Source organism: Coptis chinensis, chromosome 7, assembly GCF_015680905.1.
Source record: "Coptis chinensis isolate HL-2020 chromosome 7, ASM1568090v1, whole genome shotgun sequence".
In the NCBI taxonomy this organism is placed as follows: Eukaryota; Viridiplantae; Streptophyta; class Magnoliopsida; order Ranunculales; family Ranunculaceae; genus Coptis; species Coptis chinensis.
In genome coordinates, this window is record NC_141462.1 from 54,257,185 (window position 1) to 54,275,531 (window position 18,347).

An 18,347-nucleotide genomic window follows, 5' to 3' on the forward strand; every position below is an offset into this window, starting at 1 on the left:
CTGGAATTAACAGATATGTAACTTACATAAAGCATCACAAACAAATTTTGGCCCAATTTGTTGATGAAAACCATTTGTAAAAAACGTATCACAGTATTATGATGTATCAAATCCAAGATAAGACTTCTTTGATAGAACAAAGACATCAACATATTATCTAACTACTATTGACGTATTAACTAATCGCTTTTCTTTCATTACTGTATAGCTTCAATGGTATCAAAGGGAACATCAAAGCGTGCTCTAATTAGTCATGAGATAAAAACCCTACCGCCTTTTGTTTCGACAATTTTGTCAAGAAATAAGATTGAATCTTGGAGAGGTTAAAATGAGTCAAGGACTACATTTGCTATATTTGCTATATTAGGTATTTAGAATTTTGGTTTGTTTGAATGTTTCTTTGGTGAAATCAAAGGATCCTTATAGATATTATACATGGACTGTTACTTATGGTACACTTGCTCCTTGTTGAAGTATGTAAAGTATCCCACGTTTCTATAAGTATGGATACGTATTTAGGAGTTTCTGTTTTGAGTAGTTTCACACCCAAGTAAGTCAAATATAAATAGATAAAACTATGTGTAGAGTATTAAGAACTCTCTAACCCTATTATTCTAGCATCCACTCTTCTCCAATCTCCTTCTTGGTTTTCCTATTACAATCATGGTTAAACTCTTATATCATCACCACTAACATGGTATCTGAGCATCAGGTTCAAATCTAAGTTTAGTGGTATGCTAGGAGAGGTATTTACCAAAATCAGTATACAAGAAAAAAATCAACTTTTCAGTTTTCAATATTCAAGTTTCCATCTTTTTGACAATAAGATACAAGTATCAAATTGTTTAAAGATTGCAACAAAGTTTGGAGTTCTTCTGTCATGGTTCACGCCCATATGTATAAAATAGCACGTTTCTGCTGGTGTTTGTTGATCTAGTCTTCGCTTCCTATGGTATTTGAAGTTTGTTTGAAGAATGCTAGGATAGAGATCTGAAGTTTCTCAGTATTGGTTTATTAGTATTGTTTTGCTTCCACAGTCTCCTTCTTCCGCAATCTCTCTGTCTTAGTATTGAGAAAAGGGACACAACCTCTCTGTATCTCGTAGTCTTTGAAGTTAGTATTGGACGAGGCATGCACGCGCTCGGTTTAACCTTTTGCTAGGCGCACACGCACTCTGTATCTCACAGTTTCTAGTGGGAAGGCGACACGCTTTCGGCTTTAGCCGCTGCAAGTGCCGCGCCGCCTGGGCTCAGATCTTGCAGTCAAGTTTTGAGGAATATAAAGTTTGATCTCAGTCTTGTTATGGATGTTTGAGTTTCTAGCTTCCACGTAATTGTTGTTTGAGTAGTATATGAGGCAATCAACCTCTATCTTGCGAGGAATTATTCTTTCTATCTTCCTTTGTTTCCAGTACTATTTCAGGAGTTCGCAATCATCACAAGGGGCGCGACCCGCCTTCCAACCTCTACAGTGAGTATTCTCATTGTTTTTACAAAAAGTGTTGAAGTTGTTCCACCTAATTGATGAATTGAAGTTTTTTTTTTTTTTGTATTGGAGTATGAAGTATTGTTCTTTGAAGTGGGCATTGGTTGATCTTTTGGTCGGATAACTTTGTCTTTGCTTTGTTATTTGAAGTGGGTATTGGTTGGTTGTATAATCTCAAGTTTTAAGTTTAGTATTGGTGGGATGGTCAATTTATTTAGTGGGTTGGTATTTGGTCTCCTCTGTTTCAAGTTCAAGTCGGAATAGACAAGCCTTTATATGTTCCAACTCAGACTTGTATATTCCAACTTGAGGGGGGAATAGGGAGATATGAAGACATTTAGTAGTATATGAAGCAAGGAAAATATGGAGACGTATGAGGAAGAGTACTCATGTCTCCATATTCTATCATGAGGGTGTCATGAAGACATTCAGTAGTATATGAGGCAAGGAGAATATGGAGATGTATGAGGAAGAGTACTAATGTATCCATAATCCATCATGAGGGCGTGCGCCCCTGTGCATCTCAACAATATGCGCAATGACATCCCCACTCTTCAGTATGTTTCAGGTAGCAGTCACGCCTAAACTGCACGTATGTTTCATCAGGTAGCAATCACGCCTAAACTGCACGTATGTTTCATCAGGTAGCAGTCACGCCTAAACTGCACGTATGTTTTAGGTAGCAGTCATGTCTAAACTACACGTATGTTTTAGGTAGCTGTCACGCCTAAAATACACATAAGTTTTAGGTAGCAGTCAAGCCTAAACTGCACTCATAAGTATTAAGGTAGCAGTCACGCCTAAACTGCACGTATGTTTCAGATAGAAGTCAAGCCTAAATTGCACCAGTATTCAGTATTCAGGAGTACCTATAATAGTATGTTGTTGACTTCAACAGTGATATTGATAGTAGCAGCCAAAAAGCACATATCAGATCAGTGTTATTGTTTTCAATTTATATTATGACAGCCATAACAGCGAATGGAGTGAGTAGTACGTAGCCAAGCAGCGCGCTACTAAACCGATGTTATGGTTTCAGTTTGTGAGTATGGTACACCTTCAGTATTTAGGTTAGGCTGTTGCATACACCAACAGTTTCACTTGATAGGGTTATATACTAAAAGCATTACTTTTGTATTAACTCTAATTCTTTATATTTTGAATGAGAATCATATGGGCAAATGTCATGCATATTATATATGTTATTAGTTTTATGCATGCGTCTAATACTTTATGTTGTAGATGATATGGTGTGTGGTGACACACAGAAGATCATATCATCAATACCTTATAAAGTATAAGTAAACGTTCACAACCTAGATGGATTTGGACAAACCATTGGTACGGTTGTAGTATAATCTGGTATTAGTCTATCTTGACTATAGGATTACACTAGTACATTTTGTGTGTATTAAACAGGACCAAGTGAGGTTGTTTCTCTTTATACTAACTATATAAGAGAACAAACACCTCTGTTATTATGGATGCTTGTCCTCTTAATCCGGATATAATAACGGGCACTTACGTGCATTGTACATTGTTTTAAATCATCAATAAGTGAGATTCATTTATGAATCAACAAACTCGATGGATTGGGTAATGACATTGTATGTAAGGTGTGCTGTTGATTATAGAAGGAATCCGTGACCCGCAGGAAGTCGGGCTGATGATGTCCCCTTGAAGAGCTCATAAGGATTGTCATGTAAACCCTGCAGGTGGATTTAATCTGACATGACAATGAGGTTGAGTGGTACTACTCAAGGACATAAGAAGTTGATTAATGTAATTGTCAGTAACTTGACTTAATCAACGGGCATTCGATATCTTAAACACAGGGAGATCAACAAGCATATAATATGAAACCCATAAACGTAACACGTAATTTTGGATTAGGGCGGTAGTGCAACAATGGCCTTTAGTGGAATAAGCCATTTGTTGACGAACTTGGGCTGTGTGTTCTAAGCGAACATGGGAAGCCCAAGCCCGTCAGGAGGCCCAACCCTAATTTCTCCTCATGGTCCCTGTTGCCGTTTTTTACACACAAGAAAAACTCAGGTTTTGCTCAAGGAAAGATAGATCCAAAATCGGTTCTAACTTTGTGAGTGAGAGAGGCCAAGAGAGAAAGAAGAGGCTGGAAGATCGTTGCTCACACAACGTCCAATCTAAGGATAGGAATACAACAGAAGATCAAAAGGTTGCTGATTTCGTAGATCTTGAATTCTCAGAGATATCACAGCCGATCTAAAGGTATGAATTTCTAAACTAAACCGTGAACACCCTTTATTCCGTTGCGCATGGGTTTTCGCAGTTCGTAAATCATTCGGTGAAACCATAACAGTTCCTACATCACTTTCTAGAACGTCTCAATAGTTGTTCGAGTTCTTTAACTAAAGACAGTTCTATGCGAAAGGGGGAGCAATATTCTTATAGTATTCTTATAGTTTATTTTTGCAATCCAAGCTGTAATTTGCATAGTTTGCATAATTACAGCTTGATGGGGAGTGTTGAAGTATTTTAAGTATCCCACGTTTCTATAAGTGTGGATACGTATTTAGGAGTTTCTGTTTTGAGTAGTTTGACACCCAAGTAAGTCAAGTATAAATAGATGAAACTATGGGTAGAGTATTAAGAACTTTCTAACCCTATTATTCTAGCCTCCACTCTTCTCCAATCTCCTTCTTGGTTTTCCTATTACAATCATGTTTAAACTCTCCTAGCATCACCACTAACACTCCTATTGGTATTCCTCAATAGGTTAATTTTCTATACCATTTTTTGTTAAAATTTGCATTGTGAGATGTTATTTTTTTTCTTATGTTTTTGAGTTTGTTTGGTTTTGTAGGTTATACTTATCAATGGGCAGTTTCCGAGTCCTCAACTTGAAGTCGTGACGAACGACAATATTATACCGAATCTCATCAATAAACTAGATGAGTCCTTTTTGTTAACATGGTGAGTTTTTCTATGCTTCTTTACGTGTAGAAATTTTCCAAGTTATCTGTGGGCTTTACATGGCTATAAGCATTTCACATTATGTTTTGAATCATAGGCTATTAGACTGAATAGTTTGTGAACTGATTCAGTATCATGTATGTATGTTGTCATTCACATTGAAAAGATCACTAAACAAATCCAATGTTCTTGGTAATTTGATCTTTGAACTACATGCACTTAAGGACTTTTGCTTATTTAGTTCATTTTGGTGGGAAACTAGGAATGGCATTAAGCAAAGGAAAAATTCATGGCAAGATGGAGTATTGGGGACTAATTGCCCGATTCCTCCAAACTCAAACTACACATACAAATTCTAGACAAAGGATCAGATTGGAACATACACATATTCCCCCTCAACTGCAATGCATAAAGCTGGTGGTGGATATGGAGGTCTGAATGTTTACAAGAGAGCCCCAATTCCACTTCCATACCCTTTTCCTGATGGAGATTTCACTTTACTGATAGGTGATTGGTACAAGACCAGTCATAAGGTAATTAGAGCTTATAAGTTCCCCAAAGTTTGGGTGTTTATTAAATTTTGCATTTTAGCTACATTACTTTTTTTCCCCCCTCGAAAATAAGCTAGGGTTAGGCAGACCCTCACCTATATTAAAAAGAGTTATAGTCTAGTGTACATCTGACCAGAGGCATTTTCCTCCACTATTACAGTCAACTGATGGTCTAGTGGAGGGGTTAAGAAATTACAAAAATTACAATTTTTCTCACAAAGACCCGCAAGGTAATCAGCTGCCCTATTACATTCCCTGAATACATGGGTGAAGGACACATACTTGAACGCACTTTTAAAATTTTGTATGGCCTAAACCAGGTCCTCGCAAAACTAGGGAGGTTTTTCAAGCTTATTAATAGCTTGGATGGCTCTTTTAGAGTCTGACTCGACTTGTACTTGCTTGACCAACATATTTTCACACAGTATTAGCCCGACTTCTATGGCCTTAAGCTCTTGATAAATAACAGACTCTAGGCTTCCACTCCCATTAAATCCAGCAATCACACCACCTTGCTCATCTCGAATAATTCCACCATGCTCAGACCTTTTGGGTGCCATTGAACCATCTGCATTTAATTTTGCTTTGCTTGCCTCAAGCTTATTCCAAGATGTTTGCTTTTGAACTGGTGGGTTCAAACGAATCTGCAAGCCAATGGATGAGAGTAGCGTCCTCATGTCAGAAGAATCAATCAACTTAGGTAGAATCGTCTGCATATAAGCCTTAAGGTCCTTACACAACCTGCGAAAAACCACTGCCATTGGTTTGGACTAATTTTGGAACCTCCTTGCATTTCGCTCCTTCCAAATTGCATCGACCCTAGCACAAATATAGACTTTATACACTTCACAGATATGGTCAGGTCTTCTACATAGCCTGAGGATAGACGACCATTCTCGATTTGCATTGCGAGAATCAGTCAATATATTAAGCAAGTGCTTGATATTTAGAAACAACTCCTTAGAATACGCACACTCGAAAAACAGATGCTTGGAAAGCTCCTGGCTATTTTCGCAAAGGCAGCACGAAGATTGGTTGAGGATCTTCTTCTGAATTAGCCTATTTTGTGTAGGCAGGTTGTTAGACTAAAGTTGCCAGCACGAGAATGAATGCTTGGGTATCACCCATTTGCCCCACACTACCCCGCTCTATCTTACTTTTGTCCCAGTCGATCTCAATGCCATGTAGGCACTTTTAGATGTAAACTGTCCTAATTGATGTGGCAACCAAATAACTCGGTCTCTCTCCAAGTTTATGTTTATGCATACCTCAAGAATAATCTTCATCAAGTTAGAATTCTGGATATTATGCACTATAGATGAACATTCTCCATTGTTGATGATGTGGCTAACTTTGGTGTGGAGGGGAAACTGCCATTCTGCTATTACTAGTGAATTTTCGAGGAAAGGGGATGAGCCACATGACCAAATGTCATGCCAAAATAGAGTACTCTCTCCATCTACTATGCAATATCTTATCAGCTTCCTGGCCTCTATCCTTGCTTGAAGCAAATTTCTCCATGTCTAGGAGCAATCTCTCGAAACTGGCATAGTCCAAAAATATTTGTCCTTAATATGTTGGTTCCAAGTCCACTACACCCACACACTATTTTCCTTCGATGCAATTTTATGTACTAGACGGCAGTATGCTCCTCTGTTCCAACATTGCAAGTTCATGATACTGAGCCCGCCTTCTTCTTTGAGTTTGCTGATGGTGCTAAAACATCAGCACCACTCCACAGAAATCGAGCACAAATCTTTTCAATACTCTCCAAGCAAGTTTTGGGCAGAATGAATGTTCTAGACCAATAGGAGTGGAAAGACATAAGCACTGAGTAGATAAGTTGCATTCTCCCGACATGTGACAAAAATCTTGACTTCTAATTAGTGATTCTGGATGTGACTTTTTCAATGAGAGGTTGGCATTCTCGAATGCCCAGTCTAGCCGAAATGAGTGGTACACCCAGATATCTCACTGGTGGTTTCACAAGCTGCACTCCAAGAATCTAAGCTAGAGAATTACCATCTTATTGATTTAAGGTCCCTGTCAACAAAGATGCTTTAAGAGTGTTCATATGTAAACCAGTGGCCATACCAAACTCATCTAAAGCTTCCTTAAGAACTGTAATGGAGTTAATGTCACCCTTACATTTGACATTATTCGCAAAAGCTAGGTGTGACAATTGACTTTTTTTGCATTTGGAATGGTATTTGATCATCTTGGAAGCCAATCTATCCTTCAACATACAAGACAAAATCTTCATAACCAGAACAAATAAGTAAGGAGAAAGCGGGTCTCCTTGTCTTAACCCTCTAGCACCAGGAAAGAAGCCTTCTGGGGAACCATTGACAAGGATAGAATATGATGGTGTAGCAATGAACATCTCAATCCACTTTCTCAAAGGCTCCGAAAATTTGAAAGTGATAAGTATGGCTTTAACTGCATCCCAGCTCACCATATCATAAGCTTTTTTTGTTGTCAAGCTTAATGGAGCATCTCAGAGTCCCATATTTCCTATCATAGCCTCGGAGTAATTCATGAGAGAGTAAAATATTATCTTGAATCATTATACCAGGGATGAAAGTAGATTGGTTAGAAAAGACAAGATCATCAATCACTATCTTGAGCCTATTAGTAATGACTTTAGAGATACACTTATAAACAGTGTTACATAGGGCAATAGGTCTAAAGTCTTCTACTTGAGATGGATTCTTAATCTTAGGGATAAGACAAAGAAAGGTGGAGTTAACTCTTCTAGGCATCTTGCAAGTATAAAAAACATTTGTAATAGCATTCATAAAATCCATACCTACTATCCCCTAACAACTCTTGAAGAAGAAAGGATTGAATCCATCGGGTCTAGGAGTAGAATTATCCTTCATGGAAAATAGGGCATCTTTGATTTCATTCTTAGAAATATCCGCCTCTAGAAACAATTGAGTCCTCTGTATCACCCCTTTGACTTGCAAGGAGTTGAAAAATTCACTGTCACTAATGGGCTCAGACGGAGTGCCCAGGAGGCTCTTATAGTACTGCAAAAATAGCTCTATAACATGGCTTTGACCAGATACTGCATTTCCATGATCATCAATAATACTCCATATCCCACCTCTAGCTTTCCTTCTTTAATTACATTGAAGAAGAAAGTTGTACATTTGTCTCCACCCATCATCCACTCCTCATTGCATTTCTGTTGGATCTTCGCTTCCTCATCTTTAACCAATTCTATATACTTAACAAGAGCCACTCTCTCCTTTTCCCACAAAAAAGGATCATGGGGGAATTCTTGTTAAAGTACTTGAACATCACGAAGAGCATTTTTGGCAGTTACCACTTGACCATGTAAAGTAGAAAATTTATCCTTAGCCCAAGGCTTGATTCTTTTCTTGAGTAACTTCAGTTTTTCTATCAAGACATACATCGGGTTCAAGTAAATATTAATGTTCCAAGACTACCATAACATGGTTTGGAACTCTGTTTTGGCTACCCAAAACAACAACATATGAGAGTGGTCAGATACCTTGTGGCAGAAATTCCAATTGGGAAGTTGAAAAAGATCAAAGCCAAGCATTATTGACAAAACATCTATCAATTTTGGTCATCACTCCATTACTTCCCACTGCTTTATTACTCTATGTGAACTGGAATCCCAAGTATTTAAGATCATCTAGGCCATGTTGTTGCAAGCAATCAACAAATTCAATTGCTTTGTTAGGATGCATAAGAATTCCTCCCAACCTTTCATGAACAAATATGATGTTATTAAAGTCACCTGCTATACACCATGGCAACTGTATGGATGAGGCAATGGATACTATGTCTCTCAATAAATTTATTCTCTCCCTTTTAGCATTCCTAGCATAGATTGTAGTAAAAAGAAAGTGTTCACTACAAGGCAAAAAGGTGACCTTACAGTGGATCAGTTGATCGGAGACTTGAAGGAGTTGCATACTAATGAGAGTTAGGTCCTAACTAACCCATATTCTACTTGAAGGATCCTTGTTATAATTATCAAACTACTCCCAATTAGGATAACACAAACTACGAAGGTCATGGAATTTATGTTGTATCACCTTTGTTTTTAAAAGACCCATAATGCAAAAAAAAAAAAAATTCCGGCCATTCTTAGCTTATTGATCTCCTTAGCTCTAAGGATGTCATTTGTACCCCGAACATTCCAAACACATACTGGAGCTATCATTGTTAAAATATGTGTTTGCTTTTAGACCCTTTAGGTCTTCCTCTCTTTTTCCTACTCGACTGCCCATCATGCTTTAGGTTTTGTTTCTCCCCACTGTGCCTAGAGTTGCTGCCCTGTGAGTTTTTGCGTTTCTGCCCTGCTGGAGTAGCTAGTTCTTCCATTACAAGCAAGGAAATCTGAGAGTCCACTGTTACTATATCAAGAATTTGGTATTTAAAATGTTTAGTTTAATGGATTGAAACCACTTCATCTGATAACACACTTTCAGTACCATGCTCTTGTGCATTAAATTCTTCCAACTCGGGTAACCGAAGGGCCATCTGAATAGTTTCCGCTAGGTCCTCCTGCTCCTGGAATATCACTAATTCATTCCCAGAGTCAAGCCCATCTAGCTCATTAGAATCGCAAAACGAGATCCCATTGATTCTACATAACTACCTTCCCTATAAACTACCATCTGAGATTCAGGATTAGTCTCTGTAGTTGTGCCTTGTTGGTCTACTACTGTCCTTGGAACTTCAACTTGATTTTCTGTGATCACTGTTTCATTGCCATTGTCACTCACAAAGGGCATCCCCTGATCATCCCTAACACAGCTAGTCCCAAGTCCCAACACCTGTTGAGGACTCCAAGTTGCCGAGATTGTGGTTCATCAGAATCCAGATCCTTCTTGTCACATCTTCCCCAGGACCATTGCCATCATATATAACCGTGTTATTTCCTTGATCAAGTCCCGTTACTGTTCTCATAGTTTTGTTCCTTCCATTACCATCAGCTCTATTCATATTGACTACTCTCTGGCCATGGTGTTGCTGTGAAGTTCTCGGACATTTGTCGGTTGAATGGCCAAATATGTGGCAATAATCACATCGTTTGGGAACCCAAGGGTACTCGTACGAAATCTTTCTTACATCATTTGGACTCAAATGATTCAGGCAACGTCTCGTCTACCTTGTACTCAACACAGACATGAGCATAATCCATGCGCCTTTTTTCCTTTGTTGGACGGTCTTGGCAGTGGAGTTTCCCCACCTTACTTACAATAAAGCTGTAGGGGAAATTTCGAGTATCCCATAATCTTCCTCTGTGCCTTGTGATCTGGAATCTTTTCCTGAATAGAGAAAGGATGAGATGATGGTGAGTTCAGGGTTGAACCGTCTGACAACTGCCTACGTATCTCCTTTGTTCTATTGGATAATCAAACCCTATTTTGCGTAGTTCCTAAGAGCGAATCCCTATGGTTTATATAGGAAGAGCGACGAGAGTCCTAGGGTTAGGGTTGTCCTCACCGCTTGTGAGTTCCCTTCCATCTTTGGGCTTTACCTTCCTATTAGGATTCCTCTTCTTATGGAAGTCTGAATCTAGACCATATCTTATGAGAGGTAAGTTTCCTTGTTGATCATAATGCCTCATCGTGTATGAGAAAATTATATCTAAAAGGTAACTCCTAAGATATGTCTTCACGATTCCTTCCTTATCATCAAAGATCACCATATTTAGTTTTCTTCTATTCAGGAACGGTCTATATCAGTTCCTAACGACTAGGGTAACTATTATGTTTGAAGGTGGCCAGTCAAGTGCCTGGCACATGTCCACTAAACACTCGTGCTAAGCACGAGATTACTTATTCACAGAACTAATCCGATGGTCCTCGTCTCATTCTGGACATCTATAGTCTTAGGTTATTTCCCATACACGTGTCATTTGTTCAGTGACAGGAAATCCCCCTACAGATGCCCCCTCTCATGGCATCTAGCACATGGGCGCTTGAAACAATGCTGCTTTTGGCGCGAGAATCCTTTTCCAAAATTGTTGTTGGGAACTGCTGACGTACCTAACTAATTAAGGCTCTGAAAAGACGGCTCGAACAGACACGCCGTTTCCTGAAAAAGGTAATTATGGCAGTTCCATCCTGAAAAGACGCACCGCTTGGGTTCATCCTAACCGTCCATCTTATCTGTATATAAGAGATCTGGTGATAGAACTTTCATTATCTCTTCTGCTACCTTTTTCTGCATAGTGAACCTTTTGATCTCCCGTTAGGGTTTAACCAAAGCTTGAAACTTTTCCTCTTTCACGATCATGAATTCCAACTGGTCACTTGTAAACTTCAGAGATCTTTCCTCCCTGGAACTGATCCGTGAGAAATTTCAAATCCCTGAAGATATCGGCCTGGAGTGGGGGAGGTTATCTTATGAGTTAGCCTACAAGGAGGTGACACTCATCACCATTGGTCAGCTTAGGGCCGAACTCACTCTTCCCCTCCACCCATTGCTAAGAGAGTGTCTGATTAACTTCAATCTTGATCTTGGTCAGGCAGCACCCATATTTTATAGAACTGTTATGTACTCTACCCTTCTTGCCAAGAGACATGGGTTTACTCTAAACCGTTGGGTGTTCAGTTACTTTTATAAGGTCTGGCATACTCGAGACCAGTTGCACTATTACCTCATGACCAGAGACAAGAATTCTCCGATCGTCTTTTTTTAGGGGAAGTAGAGTGACGAAGGCTGGGCTGATCACCACCTTCGTGTGTTGGGTGATGCGTGGGACATTCGCCCTTCCGATGATGATGGTGAGCTAATGGGAATTCCTATTCCCAAAAAACACACCCATGCTCCAACCAATAAGTCTTCCTACTCAGGTACTTTATAACTTGATATAAGAGTCTTTCGCCTGAATATCTTTTGTTATTATTCCTTAGATGACTCTTCCCCCTGGAATCAACTAATCGCGAATCGATCTTCGCTATGGAGACATTATCAAGAAGATCCCCAAGGAACAGAGGATGCCTTGGGTGATAGTTCCTAATCCCACCCATCTTTTTGAATATTTCAACATGTCTACTGAAGAATTGCTATAACTTGTTCCTGGCTTTTCCCCCTTTTGGATAAATACTGTGAATTCTGGGCGCACAACACTTCTTCCTCCTGTTGATCAGGATGCCAGACTTCTTCCTCCTCCAGTTCAGGATAAATCCTCTTTGATTACTAGAAGAAGAGGAAACCGCAAGGAGAAGAGTTCGGAGGCCGTCTCTAGTGATGTTGCAACGTCGGGTTTAGTTCAGGAGCCTGCTGTCAGTGATGATTGTGTAATCACTGGCGGGAGGGGCCCTGAACTGCCTCATGAACTGCTGGCTACCAGTAATTTTAAAAGGGGAGTGCGTGTGTCCATCCATTCTAAATTGAAGAGATCTGATACTGCTTCTGATGTTGTCCCCTCTGGTAAGAAAATGAAGTTTCGCCTTCTCTCTGTTAGTGAAGACACACTTTTTAAGGTTCCTGCTAGTATTCCCCCACATGTTAAGCCTTGTAAGAATGTAGCTGTACCCCCATCAGTTCTAGTTCCTTCTACAGGTTCTGAACAAACTGGTGATAATGTCCTTCTGACTGTTGACCCTCCCCTCCTTGATAATCGCAAGGGGAAGAGTATTGTTGAAACCACTGCTGTAATTGTCGCTCTCCCTCCTCCTCGATCTAGTGATAGGAGGGGGGTGAGTGACAACATTCTCTTTTTGCCAAGATCTCCAGATTCCCCTGAGAGGGAGATGATTGTGGAGATGAGGCGTTGGGGATGAACTGATGAACTACCTGTTACCAACAAGCACTATGTTAAAGATGTTGATATTGTGCTTGGAGTTCTGGAAGTTGCGCGTCTTCCTGTTGACAAGGCTGAAGCCAACATAGTTGGGACCTTGGACCTGTCATTTTGCTGATCTGCTGTTCACCTTGCCAAGGTATGACTTTCTTCTCTGTTCAGTGTTCGGTTTCTCTCATTGTGTTTCTTACACATCTTATATTCTTCTTCAGTTAGTGAATAACTTTTTGGCTATGAAAGAACCCATCTTTGCGGCCTCCGCTGATTCATCTACTGATGCCAAGACAACCGGTGAGCTGATCTGGGCGAAAGAGGCTGCTGTGAAGAGAACTGCGGAGCTGCAGATCCAGGTTGACCAGCTCTTGGCGAAAGAGAAGAAATCTGATACTGGCTTCAAGAACATGAGAGGCACTATCTTCAACCTTCGGAGTTCTCTAGAGAAAGCCCAAATAGGAGTTGCTGATGCTGCCATTTGGAAAGTGAAGTTCTTGGAACTGCGCACCCACTTCACTACCCTACAAGCAAAACAAGACCAAGTCCAAGGGGAACTTATATGTAGGAACACTGAGATGAGGACCCTTGGGCAAGCCATTTCCCATGCAAATGAGGTCATGTCATGCTATGAGAGGGCTTTAAAAGAGAGATGTCTTCACTCTAATAAGAAGGTTGGTGACCTCTTGGTGGAGACCTCTGAGTCATGTTCTCAAGTGGTGGAGGTGAAGAAAAGGTCAACTAAAAATGCCATTCACTTTGCTCTGAGAGTACTTGATGTTTCTCGAGAGTACTTCGATGCTGCCAGATAAGTTAAGTTTGAGGAGGCTATTGAGGCTGCTGGATATGTCTCTCAGTTGGATGCTCAGGGGCGAGTGACCAACCCTTTCATCTTGTTTCCTGATCTAGATACTAGTATCTCAGCTATCTAGGAAGAACTTATGCCTGATGCTTCCTCATCCTCTAAAGAAGACACCGATGATGACATACCTCTCGTTCAACTTCCTTTTCTGCCAGTTCTAGTTTCAAGTGAGTGTTCTATTCAGCCTTCAACCATTCCAGCTAATCCAGCCACACAGTCTGTTCTTGAGAGTGAAACACGAGTTCCTGATGATGGTGCAACAGCAAGCACTGATGGTGAACCAAAGTTTGATTCTACCCCTGCTTCATAAGCTTTTCAGTTGATGATTCACAAAAACAATTATTCTATGGATCTGTAATATTGAGCTATGTAGCTCACATACAATTTACTTACTAAGCTCTGCAACTCTTCTATTTTATGCATGCGTACTATTTACTTACTGAGCTTTGTAGCTCTTCTAGTTTATGTATACATTAGAAGCACTTTGTGTTATATGGCATGTGTTACTATGTGATAAACGTAAAAATGATAGTTTACCTACGAAATGAACGATAAAACTCAAAACATAAGTAAAACTAAACAAGAGTACGTGCCTAGTCTATCAAAGATTGTTCTACTCTCTATCTATTGAACAGATATAGTGGAGTAGGAAGTTCGTTCCACTCCTAGTTCTTTCACATAGTAATGTTCTCTAAGTATAAATAATCTTAACTAAAGTCTAATGAGAGATTTACGAATTATAACTACGATGCAACTACCCACAAGATATGACTAATTAACTACTGAATGCTGCGTTGATTCTATGATAAGGAATTAGGGGGGATTGATTCCACCTTAACTCAACTTAACTTACTAACGACGAATCGTCGTAATCGAATTGAACTGCCATGCAGAACAATTGGTTCTTCCTAATCCCTAATTACACATGGCATTTCTACCAATTCATAACTAGCATGTGAACGATTAAACCCATTCTCATGGTGAATTAATCGTTTCTAGAGTGGAATAGAAATTACGACGACTCTACGATAATCGGAATCAAACTTTCATCAAGGCTTCTCAACCCCCTCAAATGGAGGTTTAGCCGAGAATCATTCCGCAATCATTTCCATATGAATCTAAACTAAACATAATATCAAGATTCTAATTTTACTAATTTTAACAAACAATAATTGAAATCTAAGGTAATAACTGGGAAATGAATAACAAGTAGAATTTTACTTAGATCTATAACTGCTATTGACAAAATCGAAAGGACTAATAATAATACTAATTTATTTATCTAATCAATGAATAACAATACTTTTAAAGGTTTAATCTAAAACAAGAAATGAAATGAACTAAACTTAATTAAAAACCATTAAAACTAGATCTATAAGCTATTCTAATCTAACCCTAGCTACCATTACAAGGAACTAGTTTTCTAAATATAACTAGATAACTTAAGAACAAAGCTTTTCTTTGTTTTTATATGTTTCAGATCCAAAATCGTGCATGGGCTTGGAGCCATATTTTGGGCTAGAGAATCAGGCCCAAAACCCAGTTCTTTCAGTCCAAAAAGGCCTCTTCAGCTGGAGTTGGCTTTGACAAACTTTTCGTCCACTTCTACTCCTCTGATTGGGTAAACCATTGGAAAGCTCTTTCCAATCCAATCGTTTTGACGTAAGGTAGGCCCAATTCCAAGGTCTGAGTCCAAAGATATGGTCTTCGGAAGTTCTGCTGACTTTGTGCACTGTTTCTGCCCGCGTGGACTTTGACTTTTCATCTTTTGACCGGGCTTTATAGAGGCTTTGTCCTCTTGAAAATTGGCCTTTAATCACAGAACTCCTTAGCAACCGACCTTTGCTCCTTTATCTCGCTAAAGTGGCACATTTCTGCACATAATGGACTTTAAAGCCTGAAATGCATAAAAACACGTAATCAGTATTAACTCTTACTTATTATTCACATAATTGGTCTAAAAGTACGATTGTTAAGGGGTTAAAACTACAGTTTTTGGCTCTTATCACTATGCATACTCTACCCCTAATGCCCCCAAAGTTCATTTGGAACAACAATAGGTGACCCTAGTAGGCTAAATAGATTAAAATGAGGAATGACCAAAATCTAATCAGGATATCATGGGAGCCATTCAAGTTAATTGTAATTAGGAGTTCGATCGCAAAAGAGTCATATGGCTTTGCGAAAGTAACTTGGTGCCTTGAGCACAACACTGTGTTTAATAACGATAGGTCCTATTTATTTAAAAAATAAATAAGTTATCACCAGAACATCAGTGGGGGAGTCTTCCTCAGCGCTTATCATGCCGATATAGTTCCAGGCCCATGATTTGCATGCTAGGATATGGATCCAACCCAGATCTTCCCAGCAACTCCTATGTTGATGTTCAAGAGTGGTAGGAACTGGTATACGATTCTGGCTCTCAAGAACACTATCTCTTGCTCCAAGTCAAACTGGCAAACAATTTACTGAACAGTTAGTGTGGTCGGATTCCCTAAAAGCTTAACCTATGGAGGATAATCGCAGTTTGAAAGAACTGGCGTATAGTTCCAGCTGCGTGGGAATGGAAAAGGATCTAGCATACAGTTCAACTTTCCCATACTCAGTATCACTGGTTCTAAAGCAAATTAGCATACAATATTCTTGAACAGATAGTGAGAAGATAATTCCCTAAAGGCTTAGTCCATTGTAGATCATAAATAAAGAACTAATGCAAGGAATAAATTTGATGGTAATGTGAAGCACTTTATTGATGACTTGGAGAGGAGTGAACAATGTATAGAAAAATATAGAATAACAATTTATTGATAGTACTTGTGAAGGTGTTGCGCGTTCCATGGTTTGACAAGAACGCCCCCATCAACTGGCGTAGATAATAAAAGCCATTTCGACCGACCTTGTCGATGATGTATGGTCCTTCCCAGTTGGGCACAAGCTTGCCGTTGGGCTCTGGGATCTCTCGCAAAACTAGATCTCCTATTTTAAAAGATCGAATTCGAACTCTCTTGTCGTATGATCTCTTCAGAATCTGCTGGTTAGCAGCCAAGCGAAGTGCAGCACCTTCTCGCTTTTCATCTAGGTGATCCATTTCTCTGCATAACAAATCCTCATTGTCCAGAGTGTGCACAACACCTAACTTCTTAGTGGGAGCTGCCAGTTTTAGAGGTATGACAACATTAGTTCCGTAGGTTAGTGAAAATGGGGATTCACCAGTTGATCGTCAGGGTGTAGTTCGGTATGCTCATAGGACCTTAGGTAGCTCCTCAACCCATAAACCTTTCGCGTCATCTAATTTACGCTTCATGTTATCCAAGATGACCCTATTAGAGGCTTCAGCCTAGCCATTGCCTTGTGGGTACCTTGGAGTTGAGAACAGATGGGTAATGTGAAACTCCTCACAGAGTTCATCGACCAATCCTCCAGCGAACTGTTGCCCATTATTTGAGATAATAACTTTGGGTATGCCGAACCTGTAGACAATGTTGTTCCCAATAAACTTTCTGACGTCATGCTCTCGAATAAAGACAAGGGGAACTGCTTCTATCCACTTGGTGAAGTAGTCCGTCGCAACTAGTAGGAATCGGACATTGCCAAGAGCAGGTGGTAGAGGTCCTACGATGTCAGTTCCCCACTGTGCAAATGGCCATGGACTGGCCAATGGGTGCAGTTCTATTGCTGGAGCATGCATTAGTGGAGCATATCGTTGACATTTTCCATATTTGTGGCAAAAACCTGTGCATCCTTCTGCATATAAGGCCAAAAGTACCCTTGCCTTAGGATCTTGAGAGCTAGTGTTCTGCCCCGAACATGGTTGCCACAAATTCCTTCATGAACTTCTCATATAACCTGTTCAGCGAGGTGTGGGGAGAGACATCAGAGATGAGGTCCCAAAAAGGACTTCTTGTACAGATCGTCTCCAACGAGGGTAAATCTTTGTATCTTTGCAAGCAAACGCCTTGCTACATTCTTATCCTCAGGGAGTGTTTCGTATTTGAGGTAGGACTTATATGGATCCATCCAACTTGGAGTAATGGCTAGAACAACACAAACTGTTGTAACTGGGATCTGAATGCTAGATTTCTCCTGGAAATCTATAGGGATGGAACGTGACTCACTGTTGCCCAGTATTGAGGCAACATATGCCGAAGCATATGCGTGTCAATTTTGGATCGAGGTAGCTAATAGAACGGAATGCTCTCAATCTTTCCTTGAATACCCCTTACGAGTTCCAGGTATTTGGCCATTCGTTCGTCCCTGGCCTCATACCCTCCATCAACTTGGAACACAACCAGCTATGAGTCACTAAAAACTGTGAGGTATGTTAGGCCCAGGTCTAGGGCCATTGTGAGGCCAGCAAGTGTCGCTTCATACTCTGCCTCATTGTTAGAGGCGTTCCAACCCAATCAGATGGATTTCTCCAGCCGTATATTATCGGGAGTAACTAACATAACTCCAACTCCTACACCTCTGTCATTTGAAGATCCATCCACAAACAACCGCCATCCGGAGTTCGACTCTCATGGGTCTGGACGGGAGTTTGGAGATTCAGGCAGGATGCCATCATAAAAAATGGGAGTGGTTGAATCGTACCCAGTGTAGGTCATTGGGAAATCTCCCAAGAATTCTGCTAGTGCTTGACCCTTTTCTGAGATTCTAGGGACGTAAATAATATCGTATTCTGACAGTTGCATAGACCATTTAGCTAGCC